Below are 26,171 nucleotides of genomic sequence, written 5' to 3'. Positions count from 1 at the left end.
GGAAGGTCAAAACCCCTTTTATTCTAAGCGCGTAGCTTTAGCACAAGAGCACTCTTGCCGGGCGAGCGTATGGTTTTACGCTCCATGCAGCCCAAACCTGTCTAAACCACCTGCATACGCTACTTCCAAAAATGTTGTTTGTGCATCCGTAATCCATGCAGAACCGTGGCAAAAGGGACCCACTAGTCCCATAGATCATCGGTAAAGCACCCCGACATCTTTGGCACGCGATGTAGGAGGATTTGGTGCACGAATCTTCTCCAGCATAGCGTATTCCACCAACCATCTTCCTCAAGCTCCCATGGCACCGAAGAGGGCCAGGGGAGCAGCAACAGTCTTTTTGTTTTTTCCAAGCTGCCCACGCTGGCTCCTGCGGGCGGTGGAGGCGGAGACGGACATCGCACTCTTTATGATGAAGAGCGCGGCCACAACACTGGGTGGACCTCCGTGAACCACGATCCAGACGTAGCCATGGTGACATCCCAGAACGTATCAACGAGGTAAGAGGGCGGTGATGCGGCATCGGCGGTGAATGCCAGGACCAATGCCACGGGGCGTACAATGGCACCTCCACTGCGTGCTTCAGAAGACCACCACAATCAACGCCCCGAGGGAGGCGACCCCGACCAGCATGTGGAAGAAACTCATATGCACCAACCTCAAGGTGCGCAAGGTCAGCATCATTAGCAACCTCCTGGTGAGAATGGATAGTGGACCACGACGCGCGGAGGCGCTCCTTCTCGCATTGCCAGAACTGGGGGGAAGCACTGGCGTATGCCCAACTGCCTCTAAACTTCCCGCCCGCGCGAGAAAACTTGCAAGAATCAAGGGTGAACATCCAGAGTTTGCTCAGCTTCACAAACCATGACCAGCCAGATGCGGCAGAACCTTCACATGCAGGTCAGGCAGCCCCGACGAGGCCTGCCATTGGCTGTGGCATTGGCGGAGCACCTACGGTCCCCATGACATCAATCGGATCGCAGGACAAACATGCAGGACAAGCTGTCCCATGCCTCGATGGATCCACAAGGGAAGAAAGATAAACGCCAAGTCTTGAAGGACAGGGAAAAGGAGGATGCTCGTACCACCATCGCGAGGCATTAAGTGACACGTGGCCAATCACACGACCGGGCGGATCTTGTCATTGAAGATCCAACACCAGGGGCACCGGCCGACCTAACTTACGAGGTTGGTCATCCGACATTCACCCACGAGCTGCGGCAAGTCCACTGGCCTTCTAGAAGAGCCTTCAAGCCAGAGCTGCCGGTCAAGTACGATGGCAAGATCAGCCTGTCAGAGTTCCTTGGCATGTACAACATAGCGGTGCAGGCTACCAGGGGACGCGACGAGAAGGTGCTCGCCAGCTACTTCCCGTTGGCACTCAAGCCTAACGTACGGAGTTGGTTGATGAACTTGTCGGAGGGATCTATTTCTTCCTGGGGGGATCTATGCAACCAGCTAGTTGGCGCCTACCACGGGGGCCACAAACTCTCGGGACAGCCCAGTGATCTACATGTGATTCCTCACAGACATGGCGACACCCTCCGCATGTACATCTAGAGGTTCGCCTGTGTACACCACAACATCCCGGACATCTATCCTGCCGTCGTGATTGTTATGTTCCATACGAATGTACGCAATCGCTGGATACGCGAGGAGATGAGTATCAACAAGATACGGTACATCATCGAGCTCTATGCTTTGGATGATAGGTGTGTGTTGGCGCACTAGAGACTGAGGTCTCCTCTGCCCCAGACTTGTGCACGGGCACTAGCAACACACTTGGCGGCAGCACACCAAGGTAGCCGACGTGAAGGTAAACCCAAGGCTTGCCGAGACCACACCCCGCCAAAGGTGTGAAGAGCCAACCCAAGGTACAAAGCCCGGGCGAGCACTCCTAGCGAGGAAGACTCACAAGGTCCCGGCGAGCATCCTCGTCGGGAAGACTCACAAGGCCCCGACAAGCGCTCCTTGCCGAGAAGATGTCCAGGACCACGACAAGCCATCCTTGCCGGGAAGGTGGGTGAGGATGTAAGCAAGGGCGCCAGGCCAGCATGCTCTCTTCGCCCGCCAGGTGTCCCTCCTGCCACACTACCACCGGCCGCAACCGCTCCAGCGCATCCCTCATGCGCCAGCACAAAGCCCAGGTGTAAATACGCCTAGGTACGTGTCGAAGCCACCTTGCTGTAGGTGAGGGGTCAGACAAGGCATTTACTGCCCCTAACACCACAGTAGAAAGGTAAGCGGTGAACCCTGTTCACTATGCAACCCGTGAGCACACTATTGGTGACCCCTTTGCCTATATATAAAAGGAGGCCCAAGGCTCATTTTCTGTAGGTTGGACCTTTTGGGCTTTGAGAGTCCCTAATCTCTAGTTAAGTTACTATAGCACATAACCCTACAGTAAGCACCCAATACAAAACTAAGCAGGAGTAGGGTTTTACGCGCCAAGCGGCCCGAATCTGGGTAAAGGACCTTGCCGGTGTTGATCGCTAGCTCCGCTCTCAGCGCCACCTCTCTCCCTCCGCCGAACGATCAAGGGACCCTTAGAGCTTCCCATAGGTGTCGATTTTCCCGACATCTTTGGCATGCCAGGTAGGGGGAGGTGATTGAGAGTTTTTTCACGGATTCGAGCTAGTTCCGCACCAGATCTAGGGAAGTTCAGCGCACCACTGCAGTTCCCCGAAGCGGGGGGCAGCGGTGGTCGCTCCACTTCTCCATGGCCTCCTAACACCTGCGCGAGCATGCCGCTGCGCGAGCGCGGGACAGGGAGGCGAAGACCCCGAGCTTGAAGGCATCAGGTTGATGCGCCACTCCAAGACAGTGCGCTGATGTCAAGGGTGTACGTGGGGGCTTCGGCGAGGCCTCCTGCGCATACTCCGACCGACGCACCTCCGCGGAGTGATGCATAGCCATCGAGGATGTGCCAACAGGCCTCGAAGCCCAGGCACAAACTCCAGCGAAAACGATTTCCCCCCTTGAAAGCATCGCGTCGCCGCCGAAGATGCGCTCGGGGGCTCCCCCAGCTTGGTCTGGCAAAAGAGAAAAAGGAGTTATACTCCGGCAACCCCTTTCCTATACGATGGTCAAGGACTATCGGCAAGAACCTTGCTGGAGAAGAAGTTGCCGGGAGAGTGTAACATCCTGCTTGCCGGGGATCTGAGGCCGTGGCAAAAGACCCAAATGTCGCGGCAAGAAGTGTCGCCACACAACAGATAAGTGATAGAGATTCTCGATGAAATTTCAGAGTAGATAGGTTGTTTCCTTTCTGGAAATCCCGAACTTTCTTTGAGAAACCTGCGCACAAATGGGACCTTGTCAGGATCACTGCACCTTGGCTCTATTTTGAACTCGTTCAACGGCCTAAACGGCCACATAGCACCTTCACACTGTTTCGAACTTGTACAGACCAAGCGGCTACGTAATACCTTATTCCGCCTCGAGCCGCGCTCGACGATCTAATGGTTGCACCGAGTGCGGCAAGGAGCCTTGCCTGTAACGACCCCTCCGACGAACTGCTAAGGATCCGTCCTCAAAGCACTAGCGGCAGGACCAGTCATGCCGGCAAGCTTGAGGAAAACGCAAAGGATGTATCATACAAAGAGAAGGATCGGATGCAAAGGAAACAACATTTCATTCATCTGTTTGAGGCAAGCTCAGACATATTACATGGATGATTTTTACTACTCTAACCTATGGTACTGTCTTTTGGCGAGGGACGTTGCTTGCCAGACAGAAGTTCAAGAATACAAAAAGCGGGGCTTGCGACACAACCCAGGCTGGCTCCTCCAAGACCAGCACTGTGTCGACGAGAACGGGACCAGCCCGGCAAGCACCACCCAGCCCCTCTGGCTTGGTACCAGAGGATAGGGCCACAGGAAGGGGCGAGGGAGGTGCATATGGCCACGATGAACGTCGTGCAGCTCCACGACGAACTCCAGTGTCGTTCCGTCCGAATGCCCGCCCCACAACACAGAAGCTGGCGCTGGGGGAGAAGACGGAGGTGGTGGAGTAGCACTCCACCTTCCCCGGCCACGACCTCCGTGGCGACCGCGGCCCCTCGCCCCTCCGCCACCTCGGGCGCTCGGGACACCCTTCGCAGCTGCGGCCCCTGAAGTTGTGGCATGATCCAAATGGGGTCCTCTTGCCGCCCTGGAGGCCGATGGTGGCCGCCCTCGTCCCCTAGCCATAGTTAGGGGCGAGCGCTACTTGGAGCTGAAGAAGACACCATAGACACAAGCTAAGGATGCTGAATGTTTCAGGAATGGGATGGATGAGCAAAACTATCGGTGCACTAAAGACTCGTGTCTCTAGTGCTCCACACTTGTGCACGGGCGGAAAGAGCTCCTGACGGCAGGGCACGGCGGAACTAGATAAGATTCGCCCCCACGGCATCCAAGGGCCCGGCAAGCCTGTCTTGTCGGGAAGACATCCAAGGCCACGTCCGCTCGATAGACGTGATGACCACACCTAGCACAAGGCCCCGGCGAGCTCCCCTCGCCGGGAAGACAGCCGAAGCCCCCGGCAAGCTTCCTTGTCGGGACGAAGCACCAAGCCCCCGGCAAGCTTCCTTTCTGGGAAAAAGCACCAAGCCCTCAACAAGCTTCCTTGTCGGGATGAACCACCAAGGCACCGGCAAGCACCGTTGCCGGGATGACGTGGCAGCGCACCGAAGGGCGACCGCCCTTGCCACAGTACCACCGCTCCCCGGTGTTCTAGCGCATTCCGCATGCGCCAGCGGGGCATCAAGGTGTCGAAACACCTGGACATATGTCTTCACCAGCACTTAGCTGACATGGACAAGACGTGCATTTAACGCACCGAACAGCGGTAGATGGATAAGCGCCGCTATAGGTTCACTATAACATCTCGTGAACCTACCATTGAGCACTGTAGGTGACCCCTTTGCCTATAAAAGGAGGCCCTTAGCTCATTCACAAGGGGTTAGACTTTTTGGAGATTGGACAAGAAGAGGATTACCATTGCTGTAAACGAACAGCAAAAGAATGCTTAATACGATCAGACGAGCAGGACGTAGGGTTTTACGCGTAAGCGGCCCGAACCTGTGTAAAAAGGCTTGCCAGGTGTTGACCGTTTGGTCTACTCTTGACGCTGTTTTTCCCCGCCCTACGATCACAAGGGCATCACGTTGATCCCCATAGGTGTTAACCTAGCATCGCCGACATCTTCGTTGAAGTTTGGAGAGACACGTGAAGGGGAGAGACTCATGAATCTGAGCAGGCTCAACGCCGACTCCATTGAAGTTTGGGCGCTATGTCGCGCTCCTCCAGAAACGGAGTGCCGCAGCGAGGGCCCTGTTCTGCTACGGCTTTCCAAGGCCTACGCGAGCGCGTTGCTACACGCGCGAGCGCGGCAGGGAGGCGGAGACTCCATGTGCGGCATCGTCAGGCTGATGCGTCGCTCGAGGGGGCCAACACACAGCTGTCGAGGGCGTGCCTGGGCCCCGGCACATACTCTGGAGGACGCACCTTCGTGGAGCGATGCATAGTAGTTGAGGGTGCGCCACACGGTCCCGAAGCCCCGGAGCGCACTCCACTGCTGAGGTTGCACCCCTGAGAGCGTCGCATCATCGCCCAAAGATGCGCTTGGGGGCTCCGCAAGCACGGCCTAGCAACAGAAAAGCAAATGGGTTACACCCTAGATGGCTCTTCCTCCAAGAAACGGTCACGAACCGTCGGCAAAAAGCCCTTGCCGGAGAAGTGACCACCAGGAGCGGTGATTCCTTGCTCTGGAGGTTTGATGCCCCGACAAAAGATTCAAACGTCGGATCATGGCACACACAAATATGTTTTTGAGTTTGAGGTTCAGATTTTGGATAGATAGATCCTTTGCTTTTTCCCTTCGGAAGTTTCGAGTCTTTGTGTGAGGAGATCGCGCATACTGGGACCTTCCCAAAACTCGGTGCACCTTGTCTTTGTTTCGAACTCGTTCAAATGACCTGAACGGCCACAGAGCACCTTCAAACAGTTGAGAACCTGATCAACAGAGCAAGCGACTACGTAGCACCTGATTTCGTCTCAAGATGCGCTTGGCGATTTCCATGGTTGCACCGAACGCGGCAAGGAGTCTTGTCGGTAGTCGCTGGCAAGCTCACAGATATGCAAGGACAAATCACACAAAGAGCGGAATCGAAAAAGGGAAAAACAGTCTTTTTCATTCATATGGATAGATACACTTAACTTCACTTACAGAGCGTGGTTATCCTAACCTAAGTACTATGTCGTTTGACGAGGATTACCCTACGCGGAGAATTGAAGTTGAAGAAAAGAAAAAGGCGGTCCATCCCCTGGCGCAACCCAGGCTGTTCCCTCCTGGACCAGCATTGCGCGGTCTAGAACTGCGTCGGGGAACAGGGCAACAAGAGGAGGTGAAGGGGCCAGGTCCAATGCTCACGCCGGTCCAAAGAAAAGGCGTCGATGCAGGCCCCGGCCAAGAGGGGGAGGGACGTGAGCAGGCGCCGGCAGCGAGGCCAGCGGTCACTCGGATCTTGGGGGATCGTACTCTGACTTGACCCCCCGGGCTCCCGACGTGCTAAGAGCGCCACCGCCGTTACCGCCCCCTCATCACCGTCGCTCGAGGCGGATCTCCTAATGCCGCTTGAGCGACCTTCACAGCAGTCGAGAAGGGCACGTGGGCCCCTCTAAAGGAACATGGAGGCCCTCCACAGAAGCAAGCCCCGGGAAGGTGGAGGCGTTGGAGTAGCGCTCTACCTCACCCGGCCTCGACCTCCGCGGCGACCTCGGCCTCTCGCCCTTCCTCCACCACGGGCGTCCGGGCTGTCTTCCGCCACGGCACCCCTGGAAGTTGTGTCATGATCTGATAACCCACAAGTATAGGGGATCAATTGTAGCCTTTCTCGGTAAGTAAGAGTGTCGAACCCAGCGAGGAGGTAAAGGTAGGACAAATATTCCCTCAAGTTCTATCGACCACCGCTACGCACACTTTACGTTCTCTTTACCTAGAACAAGTATGAAACTAGAAGTACTTTGTAGGAGTGATAGGATAGGCTTGCAAGAAAGTAAAGAACACGTAAATAAAACTAGGGGCTTGTTAGATAGAGAAACAACTACGAGTGTCTAACGAGTGTGGAAAAGTGGTGGTAGGAGTTGCGGAATTGTCCCTAAGCAATTGCTTATGTTACTAGATCGATAGCAAGTATCATGTGGGAGAGGCCTCTTCTAAAATGTCATCCATTACTTGGAATTCTATGCACTTATGATTGGAACTATTAGCAAGCGTCCGCAACTACTAACGTTAATTAAGGTAAAACCCAACCATAGCAATAAGATATATTGGTCCCCCTTCAATCCCATATGCATCAATTTCTATGCTAGGTTTGAAGCTTCTATCACTCTAGCCTGCCAATACATAGTCCTATCAACATACAACTAACCCTATGGTGTGATCCACGCGTGCGATCATATGATGGGCACCAAAGGACAGCAACATAACCACAAGAAAATTAAACCAATCATAGCAATTCATCAATCATCGATATGACAACGATAATCTACTCAGACATCATACGATAGCAACACATCATTGGATAATAATATGTAGCATAAAGCAGCGTGTTCAAGTAGAGGGTACAGCGGGTTGTGAGAGAGTGAACCGCTGAATATAGATGGGGGAAGATGATGGAGATGTTGGTGAAGATGACGGAGGTGTTGGTGTAGATCGCCGTCACACGATGATGTCCCAGGCGGCGTTCCGGCGCCGCCGGGAGAGAGGGGGAGAGAGCCCCCTCCTTCTTCTTCTTCCTTGACCTCCTCCCTAGATGGGAGAAGGGTTTCCCCTCTGGTCCATGGTCTCCATGGCGGCGGAGGGGCGAGAGCCCCTCCGAGATTGGATCTCTCTCTCTGTGTCCTTCGGTTTCTGCGCTCCCAGATTCTGCGTTTCACCGTTTCTTAAATTCCTAGAGATCCGTATCAACGATTGGGCTGAAATTTTAACATGATTTTCTTCCGGATATCATATTTCTTGCTACGAAAGAAGGGCTCCAACCGCCTTAAGGAGTGGCCACAAGCCTTCCTACCGCGAGCCCACCCCCTGGCCGCGGGGATAGGGCTTGTGGGCACTCCGTGCATCGCCTCGCATTGATTCTTCTTCCCAAACATCATAAATATTCCAAAAAAATTCCCCGTAAGTTTTTATTACGTTTGGTATGGATATTCTGCGAAACAAAAAACGTGCAACAAACAGGAACTGGCACTAGGCACTGGATCAATATGTTAGTCCCAAAAATAGTATAAAAAGTTGGCAAAACTATATGAAAGTTGTAGAATATTGGCATGAAGCAATCAAAAATTATAGATATGATGGAGACGTATCAGCATCCCCAAGCTTAATTCCTGCTCGTCCTCGAGTAGGTAAATGATAAAAAAGATAATTTTTCATGTGGAATGCTACCTAGCATAATATTGATCATACAATATAATCATGGCATGAATACTAAAACACGAGTGATTCGAAGCAATAGTCTATCATTTGACATAAAGACAATAATATTTCAAGCATACTAACAAAGAAATCATGTGTTCTCAAAATATCATGGCCAAAGAAAGTTATCCCTACAAAATCATATAGTCTGGATATGCTCCATCTTCCCCACACAACGTATTTAAATCATGCACAACCCCGGTTTTAGCCAAGCAATTGTTTCATACTTTAGTGTTCTCAAACTTTTTCAACTTTCACGCAATACATGAGCGTGAGCCATGGACATAGCACTATAGGTGGAATAGAATATGGTGGTTGTGGAGAAGACAAAAAGGAGGAGATAGTCTCACATCAACTAGGTGTATAAACGGGCTATGGAGATGCCCATCAATAGATATCAATGTGAGTGAGTAGGTATTGCCATGCAACGGATGCACTAGAGCTTATAAGTGTATGAAAGCTCACAAAAGAAACTAGTGGGTGTGCACCCAACTTTCTTGCTCACGAAGACCTAGGGCAATTTTGAGGAAGCCCATCATTCGAAAATACAAGCCAAGTTATATAATGAAAATTTCCCACTAATATATGGAAGTAACAACATAGGAGACTCTCTGTCTTGAAGATCATAGTGCTATTTGAAGCACAAGTGTGGAAAGAGGATAGTAGCAATTGTCCCTTCTCTCTTTTCTCTCATTTTTTCGTGGGCTCTTTGGCCTCTTTTTTCATTTTTATTTTTTATTTTGGTGGGCATCATTGGCCTCTTTTTTATAAATGAGCTCCGCTGGCCTCTTTTACTTCCTCACATGGGACAATGCTCTATTAATAATGATCATCACACTTACAACTCAATACTTAGAGCAATGATGACTCTATATGAAATGCCTTCGGTAGTGTACCGTGACAATGATCTAGCATAGCAATGACATCAAAAACGGACAAGCCATGGAAACATCATGCTAGCTATCTTACGATCATGCAATGGCAATATGGAAGTGGTGGCACATGTCATGAGACAGAACGGTGGTAGTTGCATGGCAATATATCTCGGAATGGCTATGAAAATGCCACAATTGGTAGGTATGGTGGCTGTTTTGAGGGAGGCTATATGGTGGGTGTAATGCACCGGCAAAAGTTGCGTGGTACTAGAGAGGCTAGCAATGGTGGAAGGGTGAGAGTGCGTATAATCCATGGACTCAACATTAGTCATAAAGAACTCACATACTTATTGCAAAAGTCTATTAGTCATCGAAACAAGGTACTACACGCATGCTCCTAGAGGAATGGTTTGTAGGAGTTAAGCATCGCGCGATCCCGACCTCCACACAAAGGATGACAATCAATAAATAAATCATGCTCCGACTTCATCACATAACGGTTCACCATACGTGCATGCTACGGGAATCACAAACCTTAACACAAGTATTTCTAAAAATACACAATTACTCACTAGCATGACTCTAATATCACATATTCATGTCGCAAAACTGTTGCAAGGAATCAAACATATCATATTCAGTGATCTACAAGGATTATGTGGGATTTTATGACTAACCATGTGAATGACCAACTCCTGTTAACTCTCTAAATAGGTATAAGTGAAGCATGATAGTTTAATTCTTTCTACAAAAGATATTCCCCGCTCTAACAAATATAAGTGAAGCAAAAGAGCATTCTACAAATGGCGGTTTTCTATGTGTAGGGAAACAAGCAATCCAAACTTTAAAAGATATAAGTGAAGCACAAGAAGAATTCTATAAAGCCAACCAAGGACTATCTCATACCAGCGTGGTGCATAAAAGAAAAAGGAAAAATAAACACAAAAGACGCTCCAAGCATTTGCACATATCATGTGACGAATTAAAATATAGCTCCGAGTAAAATTACCGAGAGATGGTAGACGAAAGAGGGGATGCCTTCCGGGGCACCCCCAAGCTTAGACGCTTGAGTCTTCCTTGAATATTACCTTGGGGTGCCTCGGGAATCCCCATGCTTAGGCTCTTTCCTCTCCTTATTCCTTCATCCATCGTGCTCTCACCCAAAACTTGAAAACTTCAATCACACAAAACTAAACAAACTTCGTGAGATCCGTTAGTATAATAAAATAAATCACCACTTCAAGTACCGTAGTGAACTCATTCTAAATTCATATTAGCATTATATATACTGTAATCCAACTTCACCATGGTTCATACCCCCCGATACTACCCATAGATTCATCAAAATAAGAGAACAATGCATAGAAAACAGAATCTATCAAAACAGAACAGTCTGTAGCAATCTGTATATTCCGTATACTTCTGATATCTCAAAAAATATGAAAACTTACGAACGTCTGTAAAATTTGCATATCAATGAGGAGCAAAACGAATCAACTCAAAATCTCTTCCAGAATAAAAATAAAATTTAATTTCGTTAGCAGAAAGTTTCTGTCTTTTCTCAGTGTGATTAAACAACTATCACCCAAACTAATCGTAAAGGCTTTACTTGGCACATAATTTTTAAAAACACAAAGGAATTGTACTAGGGGATAATTATTTTTGTGATAAACTTCCATGAAAAAAATTCTACATTGTTTCCATGAGCATGAACACAAGTGTTCAAGGTCGACCCTCACTTCCGCAATGCATCACCTTTCAATCGCTTCTCTTTTTGAAAAAGTTTTAAGTTCCCCTCTATAATTTTTTTGTTTTTAAACTAAATAAAAGCACTAAACAGAAATAAATGACTCTCTAAAACTTCCAGATTGTCTCCCAGGCAGCGCTTTCTTTAAAGCCATTAAGCTAGGCATAAAGTGCTCAAGTAATGGATCCACACGGATCCCAAGGTATATCAAAGCCAATTTTTATTAGCAATGATTTGAAATTTAGTAGTGATCACAAGGTAACATATATCATGCAATGGCGAAGTCTAACTCTCTTCCTATGCATTGGCATATCATAAAAGAACAATTCATGCACATCAAGTAAAGGCCAATACATAGCATAAGCAGTTTCTTGCAATTTTATCGTATTGGAAACATAGAGACGTGGAGATGTAGTTCCTCTCTCATAATAATTGCAAGTAGGAGCAGCAAGCACATGCATATTATATTCATCAAAATCAGCATGTGTAACATAAGGAACTATAGCTAGCTCACCTTCATAAGCATCATTCATAATGGCATCATGGCCACAAGCATAGCAAGCATCAATGTTCATCAAAAAGGGATATTTCAAACGAATCCAAGGGATCATAGCATTCATCCTTCGGTAAGAACGAAGGGAAATTAAATAATGTATGAGTAGAAGAGTTCTCTCATTAGAAGGTGGACATGGGTAGCTAGTTCGCTCTTCCTCCTTTTGTTCTTCGCTCTCCTCTTCGTCTTTTTCATCTAATGAGCTCACAATTTCAGCATTTTCTTCTTCCATAGTTTCCTGCAAAATAATAGTCTCTTCTTGGGAAGCATAGGATTTCTCCTTAAATCGTTCAATATGGGCATTATATTCATAATTAGTATAAAAATAATGAAGCATAGCCAAATTTTCAGATCGGTAAGGAGCATCATCATTATCATCACACCTTTTAAACAGAGCCTCAATTTCATAAGCACCCATAAAAGCAACAAACTCTTCTATTTGATCCACATCATAGTAATCATATATACCATTAGCATAAGAAGCCAAGGTTCTATGATCATTAAATTCACAAGAAAAGGGAAGGTGTGGAGACATCATCCTAGACCAACAAGTAACACCATATCTCTTGCATAGTTCCCAAGCATACCATTTCAACAAATGGATTTGATCCCATAAAAGTTTCCCTTTTTGAGTCAAGCGATAATCCCTAAAGTATTCACGTTGATCCAATGTGTATCCCATTATATAATTGAATGGGGCTTTCTCAGGATTATTAAAGAAGTGCATAATATTTTCCACATAACGAGCCTCGAGGGTTTTAGGAGGTTCCCCATCTCCATGAGTAGCAAGTACACCTAATTTTTTTGATCTTTCGTGTTCCATATCCATAACTAAAGATAGAGAACAACTTAGAACAGCAAATAAATCAACTTAGTGATAAAGCAAACAAGCACACACGAGGATATTCACCCCACACTATTGCTCCCCGGCAACGGAGCGAGAAAAAGGTCTTGATAACCCACAAGTATAGGGGATCAATTGTAGCCTTTCTCGATAAGTAAGAGTGTCAAACCCAATGAGGAGCTCAAGGTAGGACAAATATTCCCTCAAGTTCTATCTACCACCGATACAACTCTACGCACACTTTATGTTCGCTTTACCTAGAACAAGTATGAAACTAGAAGTACTTTGTAGGAGTGATAGGATAGGCTTGCAAGAAAGTAAAGAACACGTAAATAAAACTAGGGGCTGGTTAGATAAAGAAACAACTACGAGTGTCTAACGAGTGTGGAAAAGTGGTGGTAGGAGTTGCGGAATTGTCCCTAAGCAATTGAGTACGTTACTAGATCGATAGCAAGTATCATGTGGTTGAGGCCTCTTCTAGCATGTCATCCCATACTTGGAATTCTATGAACTTATGATTGGAACTATTAGCAAGAGTCCGCAACTACTAACGTTCATTAAGGTAAAACCCAACCATAGCAATAAGATATATTGGTCCCCATTCAATCCCATACGCATCAATTTCTATCCTTGGTTTGAAGCTTCTGTCACTCTAGCCTGCCAATACATAGTCCTATCAACATACAACTAACCCTATGGTGTGATCCACGCGGGCGAGCATATGATGGGCACCAAAGGATAGCAACATAACCACAAGCAATTTAAACAATCATAACAATTCATCAATCACCGATAGGACAAGATAATCTACTCAGACATCATAGGATAGCAACACATCATTGATTAATAATATGTAGCATAAAGCACCATGTTCAAGTAGAGGGTACACAGGGTTGCGGGAGAGTGAACCGCTGAATATAGATGGGGGAAGATGATGGAGATGTTGGTGAAGATGATGGAGGTGTTGGTGTAGATCGCCGTCACACGATGATGTCCCGGGCGGCGTTCTGGCACCGCCGGGAGAGAGGGGGATAGAGCCCCCCTCCTTCTTATTGTTCCTTGACCTCCTCCCTAGATAGGAGAAGGGTTTCCCCTCTGGTCCATGGTCTCCATGGCAGCGGAGGGGCGAGAGCCCCTCCGAGATTGGATCTCTCTCTCTATGTCCTTCTGTTTCTGCGCTCCCAGATTCTGCGTTTCACCATTTCTTAAATTCCAGGAGATTCGTAACTCCGATTAGGCTGAACTTTTAAAACGATTTTCTTCCGGATATTATCTTTCTTGCGGCGAAAGAAGGTCTCCAACCGCCTTAAGGAGTGGCCACAGGCCTGCCTGCCGCGAAACCACCCCCTGGCCGCGGCAACACGGCTTGTGGGCACTCCCTGCATCACCTCGCGTTGATTCTTCTTCCCAAAAATCATAAATATTCCAAAAAAAACCTGTATGTTTTTATTACGTTTGGACTTCGTTTGGTATGGATATTCTGCGAAACAAAAAACATGCAACAAACAGGAACTGGCACTGGGCACTGGATCAATATGTTAGTCCCAAAAATAGTATAAAAAGTTGCCAAAAGTATATGAAAGTTGTAGAATATTGGCATGAAACAATCAAAAATTATAGATACGATGGAGACGTATCATGATCCAAGCAGGCCCCCCTCGCTTCCCTCACGGCAGACGGTGGCCGACCTCGTCCCCGGACCATGGTTAGGGACAAGCGCCACCAGCGGACAGAGGGAGATTTAGAAGACCAAGGTTGAGGAGTTCGTGGAATCAGAGGGAGTTGGATGAGAAAAACCACTCGCAAACCCTCCCAATTTATAGGACGGTGCGCAGGGGCTAGCCTCCCTTACTCCAGAATCCACCACCCTCCACGACCAATCACTCGAGCTCACAGGCGAATAGAGAACCGCCCTGATGCACCAATGCATGCACGGGCGGGCCCAGCCACTACTACGTCTTTCAAGGCTTCGACTGCCACCTGTCCATCAATGGATGTGCACACCACGCGCTTGGCAGAGGCATTTCAGGAGGCGGAGGGGCTGCTTCATGCATGACCTCCCCACTCCGCACGATCAATGCGCGGCGTGGGGAAAGGCAACCACGAGCAGATCCAGCCGCGAGAGCCCGTACACCTCTTTGGGCCTGGCCCAACAACGCTACGCGCGCGTGTGTGTCCCAGGCCCGGGGGCTGCTGTTGGTGCACTAAAGACTGGGGTCTCTAGTGCCCCAGACTTGTGCACGCGCGCAAAGAGCCCCTGACGGCAGGTCCCGGCGGAATCCATACAAGACTCGCCCCCAAGGCATCCAAGTCCCTAGCAAGGCTTTCTTGCCGCGAAGACACCAAAGGCCACGTCCGCCCGATAGATGTGATGACCACACCAAGCACAAGGCCCCGGCGAGCCCCCCTCCCCGGGAAGACAGCCGAAGCTCCCGGCAAGCTTCCTTGTCGGGACGAAGCACCAAGGCCCCGGCAAGCTTCCTTGTCGGGACGAAGCACCAAGCCCTCGGCAAACTTCCTTGCAGGGACGAAGCACCAAGCCCCCGGCAAGAACCATTGCCGGGATGATGTGGCAAGGCACCATAGGGCGACCGACCTTGCCATAGTACCACTGCTCCCCCGTGTTCCAGCACATTCCGCATGCTCCAGCGGGGCGTCCAGGTGTCGAAACACATGGACACATGTCTTTACCAGCACTTAGCTGACATGGAAAAGATGTGCATTTAACGCACCTGACAGCAGTAGATGGATAAGCGCCGCTGTAGGTTCACTGTAACATCTCTGAACCTACCATTGAGCACTGTAGGTGAACCCTTTGCCTATAAAAGGAGGCACTTAGCTCAGTCACAAGGGGTTAGACTTTTCGGAGATTGGCCAAGAAGAGGATTACCATCACTGTAAATGAACAACAAAAGAATGCTTAATACGATCAGACGAGCAGGACGTAGGGTTTTACGCATAAGCGGCCCGGACCTGGTTAAAAAGGTTTGCCATGTGTTTATCGTTTGGTCTGCTCTTGACGCTGTTTTCCCCGCCCTACGATCACGAGGATATCCCCATAGGTGTCGAACTAGCATCGCCGACAAAACCCCCTCGCAAACTTCCTAATTTATAGGGCGAGGCGTGGGGGCTAGCTCTCCTCACTCCAGAAACCGCCGCCCCTCTCATCCAATCAACCATGATCACGGGCGAACAGGGAACCGCCTTGTTGCACCAATGCATACGGGGGCGGGCCCTGCCACGACTGCGGCCTTTAAGGACACGAACGCCATTTGCCTGACCGTTACTTCGTCTGCCTCACGCGTGGCAGTAATGCTTCGGGAGGTGGGGAGGCCATTGTGCGCACACCTGTCCACATCACGCGCTTGATGCGTGACGTGGGAAAGTTCCACTTGCAACGGATCCAAGCTACCAAGCATAAACCGGTGCACCACTTTGGGCCTGGCCCAACGACGCCTCGCATGCGTGTGTGGCCTAGGCCCGAGGGCTCGTGTCTGTGCACTAGAGACTGAGGTCTCCTGGGCCCCAGACGTGTGCATGCGCACCAACAACAAACTTGGTGGCAGCACACCAAGGCAGTCGACGAGAAGGTAAACCCAAGGCTTGCCGAGACCACACCCCGCCAAAGGTGTGAAGAGCCAACCCAAGCTACACGGCCCCGGAGAGCCCTCCTCGCCGGGAAGACTCACAAGGCGCCGACGAGCCCTCCTTGCCGGGAAGAATCACAAGGCCACGGCAAGCCCTCCTTGCCAGGAAGATGTCCAGGACCCCGGAAAGCCATCCTTGCCAGGAAGGTGGGCGAGGCCATAGGCAAGGGCGCCAGGCCGGCATGATGTCTATGCCCGCAAAGTGTCCCTCCTGCCATAGTACCACCGGCCGCCACTGTTGCAACGCATCCCTCATGCGCCAGCACAAAGCCCAGGTGTCAATACACGTGGGTACGTGTCGAAGCCACCTTGTTATAGGTCAGGGGTCAGACAAGGCATTTACTGCCCCTGACACCATAGTAGAAAGATAAGCGGTGAACCATGTTCACTATGCAACCCGTGAGCACACTATTGGTGACCCCTTTGCCTATAAAATGAGGCCCAAGGCTCATTTTCTCGAGGTTGGACCTTTTGGGTTTTGAGACTCTCTAATCACTAGTTAAGTTACTGTAGCACATAACCCTACAGTAAGCACCCAATACAAAACTAAGCAGGAGTAGGCTTTACACGCCAAGCAGCCCGAACCTTGGTAAAGGAGCTTGCCGGTGTTGATCGCTAGCTCCGCTCTCAGCGCCACTTCTCTCCCTCGGCCGAACGATCAAGGGACCCTTAGAGCTTCCCATAGGTGTCAATTTTCTCGATAGTGTGTGCGAGGTGAAGAAGGAAGAAGGCTTCCTGGGGAGAATGCAGGTGCAAAAGTCGACTCACACGAGAGCAACCATGCATCCGCCTCCAAGGGAAAGGGCCGGAAGCGCAACAAGATCTGGAAGGGAAACGAGCTTATGGGTGTAGAAGATGCTAACAACTCCAATTAAGACAAAAGGGCAAAATCTGAGGATCCTGGCAAGGAATACACTTTATTTTCAATTTGGGAACCACCTTTAATTTGTTTAGCATGGAGGATATAGCGATTTCTTAGTGGTTCTCATTGACAGGAAAAGCATACCACCTAAAAGAATTATCTCTAAGCTTTTCACTTTGAGCTCTCTCACCTCTACAAATCCCCGCTTCCCTCTACGAAGGGCCTATCTATTTATTTCATGCAAAAAAATTTGAATTTCAGTCTCCATCATCTCTTATAAAGCACCAACTAAGGAACACCTTTATCATACTTGATCATTGGATATAGTTAATATTTGAGCATGATGGGCTAGGGATAACGTTCTTTAGCGTTGATATTTTGAAAGACTTCGTTGCTTGTTGATATGCTTGAGTATTGAGATTTTCATATCAAATTATAGACTATTGCTTTGCATCATCTATAAGTCCATATGTACATGCATAAAGAAAACGAATATGATGGACATGTGAGGCAGCATTCCACATCAAAAATAATGTTCTTATCATTTACCTACTCAAGGACGAGCAGGAATTAAGCTTGGGGATTCTCACACGTCTCCAAGATATCTATATTTTTTTACTGTTCCATGTTGTTATATTATCATTCTTGGATATTTTATGATCATTTTTAGTAACTTTATATCATTTTTTTGGACTAACATATTGGCATAGTGCCTAGTGCGGGTTGCTGTTTTTTGCTATTTTTTCCTTTGCAGAAAATCCATATTTGATGAGGTCCAATTGACATAGAACTTTATGGAGATTTTTTGGGACCAGAAGGAAACTTGGGAGCCAAGAATGAGCAGCAGAGGAGGCCCGGGGAGGCCACTAGACATCAGGGCACTAGAGGACCCTGACAGGGTCTGGTGTCTAGTGGGGCCCTCAGGAACCTCCTCCACCACCTTTCAGCTTTATAAATACCCCAATATTCATAAAACCCTAGGGGAGTCGACAAAATATCGTTTCACCCGCCGCAAGTTCCAAAGCCATGAAATCCAATCTAGAGCCCGTTCCGGAGAGGAACATCATCACGAAGGGGTTCACCATCCTCATTGGTGATCCTTCGATGATTTGTGAGTAGTTCATATCAGACCTATGGTTCATAGGCAGTAGCTAGATGGATTTCTTTCTCGTTTTGTTTTTCAATACAATGGTCTCTTGGAGATCCATATGATGTAAATCTTTCTATTGTGATGTCTTTGTTGGGAGTCGATGAATTGTGAGTTTATGATCAGATCTATAAAACCATATTCATGCTTTATTATTATTGCCTCATATTTATTCTCCGATATTTTATTTTTGTCTACCCAACATGATATTTTATCTTGCAATGGGAAGAGGTGATTTGTGATGGGTTCGATCTTGTGCTGCTCAATCTCACTGATAGAAAGAGACATGACACACATGTATCGTTGCTATCAAGGATGAAATGATAGGATCTATTCCTACATGAATAGATATTGTCTACATCATGTTATCATTATTAAGGCATTTGTCCATTTCTCCATGAACTCAATACACGAGATGCATGGTGGATACGGTCGATATGTGGACTAATAGAAGTAGATGCGGCAGAAGTCGGTCTACTTATCTTGTAAGTGATGCTTATATACATGATCATTGTCTAGGATATCGTCATAATTATTTCTCTTCTATCAATTGCCGAACAGTAATTTGTCTACCCACCGTTTTCTATTTCTTGAGAGAAGCCACTAGTGAAACTTACGACCCTCACGTCTACTTCACATCATCCATTTGCAAATCTCTACTTTGCTATTTGTGTTTGTACTTTATTTTCTCTTTCGTTTTCAGATCAATATTATCAAAAAACCAAAAACTGCCTTGATGCATTCTATTTTCTATCACCCTTATTTGCATCTATCGATCTATCCTTATTTTACGCGCGAGGGATTGACAACCCCTCCATGCATTGGGTTGCGAGGATTTGTTATTTGTGTGGAGGTGTTGCTTACATAGTCTTGTGGATCTTCATACTAGATTTATACCTCGGTTTCTTAACTGAAGGAAATACTTGTTGTCACTGTGCTACATCATCCTTTAATCTAGGAGGGAAACCAACGCATGAGCGAGACTAAGCAAGATTTCTCGCATCGTTGCCGAGGAAGATCAAGTCAAGATCTATCAGGTTCCTACACACAAATCTCATCTCCCTGAAATTATATTATTTTCCATTTTCCACTCATTTTCCTCACCCCCAATTAAAAATAGTTTTGCTTTATATTTTCATTCTTTCCGTTTGCCGTTTTCTTACCGGATCTCTTGTTTGCATGATCATTATGTCTTGCATAACTACTCCTCCTTTATCACCAGATTCTGAAGTCTTGTGCTTCAAACTGAATCAAGTAGAAAATTTGAAAGATACCTGGTATAGGTTGATGAAATCTTATTATGTTTGCAATTTAAAAGGAGGTGCAAAGTTTCTCCATAATTTTTATGTCGGATGGAACATGCATCACATGACACTTCTAGATTTTTCTGCCAAAGGAAATTTGTTGAGGTTGATGCCAATGCTTCTTATGAAATAATAGAGGGCATATTGGGGGTTCCGCCATTGAAAAATGGATTTAGTTTTACAAAATAAGGATCTCAAATTTTAGAACAATTGGGACATCTGCACGAAAATTTTGTTGAATTGCAAAAATCTTATGAACCTCTCAACCATATTAGTGGAAACATCAATCGCATGAATACTTTGATTACATTGTGTAATAACCATTTGGATGTTTTGGATCTTAATATGGCCTCTTTTCCTGAGAGTATTGGAAAACATAAGGAGCCATCTGGGTTTGAGAAAACCCTTCCCAAGATAGCAAAAACTAAAGATGATAATACTTGAATCTATGTTATATGCCTATCTAGGGGCATAAAAAGATAGCGCTTGTTGGGAATTAACCCAACGAATAAAAATTATTTTAACTTTTTCTTTCTGTTCTTGAGTGATTGCACAATTATGATACTACTATAGTTGTGTTTATTGTGTGTTATTTAGTCTTTGTGCCAAGTAAAGCCTTTAGTATCATGTGGGGTGTTAGTTGCTTTAATCGTGTTGAAAAGTAGAAACTTTTGCATTCAATAGAAAAAAAATTAAGAACACAGAAACGTCCAAAGTGTCTGAATTGTTTACACAAGATTAATATACAAATTCCCTATGTTTTCCAAATTATTAAGAATTTTTTGAGTTACAGAAGTATGGGTAAAACTCTAACCTTTATAGACTTTCTGTTTTTTACAGTTTATGTTTTGTTTGTGTTGTGTGCTTATTTTGATTATTCTATGGTTTCTATCAAGGGTATAAGCCATTGTAATTTTATAATGCAAAAACAAAATTGGAATATGTTTTCAACTATACCTAGAGTAAAGTTTGGTTTTCTTATACTAATGGATCTCATGATGGTTTTCTTGATTTTGTGTGATTGAAGTTTTCATCTTTTGGGTGAGATCACGATGGCTGAAGGAATAAGGAGTGATAAAAGACTAAGCTTGGGGATTCCCCATGTCACCCCAAGGTAATATCCAAAGAGTACCAAGCAACTAAGCTTGGGGATGCCCCGGAAGGCACCCCCTCTATCTTCTAACAACCATCGGTACTTCTACTTGAGCTATATTTTTATTTGTCAAACATCATGAGTTTTGTTTGGAATGTCTTGTATTATATGTGTCTTTGCTTTCTTTGCTGGTTAGTTTTTCATAATAAACCATGCTGGACACACCTATTTGAGAGATAGTCCCAAATTAGTCCCAAAGTGATAGATGTCCAAGGGAGATATAATAAAAACTTTCATGAAGATCATGGGATGTTAAACTTGATTCTTCACAACAGTTTTGCGATATGAAGATAGTGATATGTGAGTTATGTTGATGAGTAATTATGCTTTAGTAGGAATATTGGTGTTAAGGTTTGTCATTACCTATGCATGCACATGAAGTCAATAATAATGCTATGAAATTACATCCTACTTGTGTTGCACTATTTAGTGTTAGTTATGTTTAATGTTCGCTTATGATGATTTTCGTACCTTGGTTGGGCGTTCTCAATCTATTTCCTAGCCTTCACTTGTACTAAGCGGCATTACTCCTTGTGCATCCAAATCCTAAACTCAAAGTTGTTTCAAATGAGTCCATCATACCTACCTATATGCGGTATCTCAACGTCGTTCTAAGTAAATTTGCAAGTGGCAACTCTAATGTTGAGAATATTTTTTTGTTTTGTGAGCCCATACCGCTCATGAAGCGGCGAGAGGTGCCGGTATCTTCCATGTTAAATAGGTTATTCTGAAGCTGAGTGTTTATTCACTTGTCATTGCACGAGAGTATGGCGGTAATCAGGATGCCCAGTCCCAAAATGCAAACAATAATTATTTTATGTTGTCAAATAATAGATTCCTTGGAAAGTGTTGGTAGGGACGGTACCCGTGGTTGCGGCTATCCGTGGAATGTGAAAGAATGCTGGGAAAAGGAATAAATTTATTTTCAGTTTGGGGATCTGCCTATGATTTATTTAGCATGGGAGATATTGGAAACTCTTATTCGTTTTCGTTGACAGGAAAAGCATACCACCCAAAATATTTTATCTCTAAATTTTTTACTTTGAGCTCTCCCACCTCTAGAAATCCGTGCTTCCCTCTACAAAGGGCCTATGTGTTTACTTTATGCTATTTTTTTTTAATTTGAGTCCCCATCTGTTCTTATAAGGAACCAACTAAGGAACAAAACTATCATACTTGAGCATTGGATATAGCTAATATTTGGGTGTGTTGCATGAATGGATTAATGATGGAGTATGATGTGCTATAGATAGTGTTCTTTAGTGTTGATATTTTGAAAGACTTGGTTGCTTGTTGATATGCTTGAGTATTGAAGTTTTCATCTCAAATTATAGAGTATTGCTTTGAATCATCTACAAGTCCACATGTCCATGCTAAAAATAAAAAAAAATAAGATGAACATGTTAGGCAACATTCCACATCAAAAATACTCTTTTTATCATTTACCTAGTCGAGGACGAGCCGGAGTTATGCTTGGGGATGCTGATATGTCTTCAATTATTGTTCCATGCTGTTATATTATCATTCTTGGATGTTTTATGGTCATTTTATAGCAAATTTATATCATTTTTTGGGACTAACCTATTAAGATAGTGCCAGTTGCTGTTTTTTGTTGATTTTTCCTTCATAGAAAATCAATACGAGATGAAGTTCAAATGGCACGAAACTTTTTTGGAGATTGTTTTGGACCAGAAGGAAACTTGGAGACCAAGAATGATCACGATATGAGGCCCATGCGTCCGACTAGGCACAAGGGCGCACCAAGGGCCCTTGACGCCGCCTGGTGGGTAGTGGGGGCCTTGGGCACCACCTCCATGGCCTATGAGCTCTATAAAAACTCCAATACTCCAGAAACCCTAGCGGAGTCGATGAAAAATCATTTCAGCCACCCCATGTTCGAGAAGGCACAAAATCCAATCTAGAGCTCATTTCGAATAGGAACACGATCACGGAGGGGTTCATCATCTTCATTGGTGCTGCTCCAATGATGCATGAGTAGTTCATATCAGACCTACAGGTCGGTGGGCAGTAGCTAGACGGCTTTCTCTCTCGCTTTGCTTCTCAATAAAATTGTTTCTTCGAGATCCATTTGATGTAACTCTATCTTTTGCGGTGTGTTTGTTGGCATCCGATGAATTGTGAGTTTATGATCAAATCTATGAAATTATATCCATCCTTGATTATTATAGCCTCGTATTTCTTCTCCGATTTTTGGTTTTTGTCTGGCCAACTTGATATTTTATCTTGCAATGGGAAGATGTGCTTTGTGATGGGTTCGATCTTGCGGTGCTCAATCTCAGTGACAGAAAAAGACATGACACGCATGTATCATTGCTATCAAGGATAAAATAATGGGGTCTATTACTCCATGAATTGATCTTTTCTATGGCATGTCATCGTTCTTAAAGCATTATTCCGCTTCTCCATGAACTCAATACACTAGATGCATGCTGGAATGCGGTCGATGTGTGGTGTAATGGAAGTAGATGCAGGCAGAAGTTATACTACTTGTCTTGGACATGATTCTTTTATAAATGATCATTGTCTAGGACATGATGCCTATATACATTATCATTGTCTTGGATATCATCATCATTTTGTGTTCTAAAATTGTTGAGTTTTGTGTTCTGAACTTGGAATAGGTTTTCAAGAGTAGCTAAAGTAAATTTTGATTTTGTTATACTAATGGATCTGACAAAGGTTTTGTTGAGTTTTGTGTGATTGAAGTTTTCATGTTTTCGGTGAGATCACGATGGATGAAGGAATAAGGAGTGATAATGGCCTAATCTTGGGTATGACCGATGGCACCCCAAGTTAATATCCAAAGAGTACCAAGCAACTAAGCCTGGGGATGCCCTGGAAGGCATCCCCTCTTTCTTCTAACAACCATGAGTAATTCCACTTGGAGCTATATTTTTATTCGTCGCATATCATGAGTTTTTCTTGGATCATCTTGTATTATATGTTTATTTGATTTATTTGCTGGTTAGTATGTCATAATAAACTTTGCTGGACACACATATTTGAGAGAGCCAAATTATGCTATGATTTGTTAGAATCGCTCTTTATGCTTCACTTAAATTTTTTAGAGCCATGGAATTTCTCTTGTGCTTTACTTATATATTTTTGAGCACGGTGGTGTTGTTACTTTGAATAATTTTTCTCTCATGCTTCACTTAGATTATTTTGAGAGTTAGTAGAAATGTTGAAGAGATCCCCTCTTGCTTCACGTACATTATTTGGAGAGTTGAAAGTTTTTAAGAAACTTGTGCTCTCGTTCTTCACTTATATTTGTTTGAGAGCTTGTTATTTTCAATGGCAATTTGCTTTAAATGAAATTAGTCCCAAGTTATAGATGTCCAATGGAGATATAACAAATACTTCCATGAAGATCATTGGATGTGAAACTTGGTTTTTTGCAATAGTTTTGCGACATGAAGATAGTGATACGTGAGTTATGTTGATGAGTAATTATGCTTTAGTAGGAATATTGGTGTTAAGGTTTGTGATTCCCTATGCATGCTCATGATGTCAATAATTCTGCTATGAAATTACAACCTACTTGTGTTGCAATATTCATTATTAATTACGTTTAATGTTCGCTTATGATGATTTTCATTCCTTGGTTGGGTGCTTCTCAATCTATTTGCTAGCCTTCACTTGTACTAAGCGGGATTAATGCTTGTGCATCCAAATCCTAAAACCAAAGTTGTGCCAAATGAGTCCACCATACCAACCTATATGATTTATTTCTGCACTGTTCTAAGTATATTTGCAAGTGCCAAATCTAATGTTCAAAATAAATTTTGTTTTGTGTGCTCGTACCGCTCATGAAGCGACGAGGGGTGGCCGGTATCTTCCATGTTGAATAGGTTATTCTCAAGATGAGTGTTTATTCACTTGTCATTGCACGAGAGTATGACGGTAATAGGAATGCCCAGTCCCAAAATGCAAATACAATTTATTTTATGTTGTCAAATCATAAATTCCTTGGAAAGTGTTGGTATGGACGATACCCATGGATGCGGCTAGCCAGGGTGTAACATCCCAATTTTCCTAATTGGGAATGTTTTACATTGTAGCTAAGCATCTATGCATAAGTGATTGAAATAAATTTAGCACGTGATTTTCCTTCGTCTTTTTCATTTGCAATTCCATTTTTCCTCGCACGAGAAATGCCCGGAGAAAATACCCTCTTGCACGCAAGAGAGAGAGCGGAGGAAAATGACCCTCCAAAGTACGGGAATTTTTGAAATGTTGGAGCCAAGAAAATCCAAGGATTATTTGCAAAAAGAAATAAAGCAAATTTGGGAATTTCTGAAAAAAACATTGTTTTAAAGTTTTTATTTTTGCTTTGGAAAAATGTTATTCGGGTAGAGGATATTTTTCTGAATTTTTTGGTATATAATACCAAATATTAATATTTTGATTTACTTTCCTTTTTTTCGTTTTGATTTTCTGTTTCGGAAAAAGTTAGGAACTAGGAAAGTTAGAGCAGATTTTTCCTTCTTAACCGCCGCCGCCGGGCGCACTATTGGCCTGGGCCGAGATCCCCTACCCCTGGGATCGAATCCCCTAGTTTCAGGTCGACCGACCCCTCCTTTCCCTCCTCCCTCTCACTGCCCAGTGGCACCCCCAACCGAGCCAAGCACCCCCAGTGGCTAGCTCCTTCTTCCTCCTTCCCAAAGTACTGCACGAGCCGAGCCCTCCCAGGAAACTCGGGATTTCCTACCCCGAGTCCTCTCCCTCTCCTTCCTTTCTACCCCCTCCCTGGCCTATATAAGAGCCACCCCGAGCCGCAGCCCCGTTCCCAACCCTATCCCGACGAGCCGCCGCCCCTAGCCGCCGCACCACCGCCACCGGAGCAGCGAGCTGCTGCCCACCTTCGGCCACCCCCACAGGAGCAGCACCGGAGCCCCCTCTCCCCCGAGCGCCTCCCCGAGGAGGAGGAACCCCACCACCGCCGCCCCGACCCCTCCAACGCCCCGGAGCCCCCCTTCCCCCTCGCCGGCGACGCCCCGCCCCTTGCCGGAGCTACCCCAGCCAGCACGGTAGCCTCCTCTTCCTCTGTCTTTCTTTTGTTTTCTTCTTAGCCGTTGGATCTCAGCCATAGGGTGTAGATTAGATCTACGGATAACTCTTTGGTTTAGTTTAGAAATCCAACAGTTTTATTTCCACTGATGATTTAACCAGCGAGTTTGTTAAGCCTAGGCCGTTTGCTCAAAACGCTGCAACAAACACCCTCCGCAGCCAATAGCAACCTGCAACGTGTACCCTCCTTTTAGAACTAGTTAGCTTTATATTTTTCTGCCTGTTTGCAAAAACAGAAAGTTTCTGTTTTGTTTTGGCCACAACGTTTGATCCCGAAGTCCAATGACATTGATTGTTTTTCCAGTAGCTCACAAATTTCCTGTAGGTTTTAAAAACATATAATTTGTCCATGTTTGAGATTTTCAAATATAAGTTAGAGCAGATTTAGTTTAAACATTGTTTTGCCTATTCTAGGAGTTTAAAAATGATTTTGAGTTGATTCTTTTTTCTACTGTTTCCTAGTGATAAAATCGTACTGTGGTAGAAGT

This window comes from Hordeum vulgare, chromosome 3H (assembly GCF_904849725.1).
Source record: "Hordeum vulgare subsp. vulgare chromosome 3H, MorexV3_pseudomolecules_assembly, whole genome shotgun sequence".
Lineage (NCBI taxonomy): Eukaryota > Viridiplantae > Streptophyta > Magnoliopsida > Poales > Poaceae > Hordeum > Hordeum vulgare.
Note: the sequence above shows the minus strand (reverse complement) of the source record.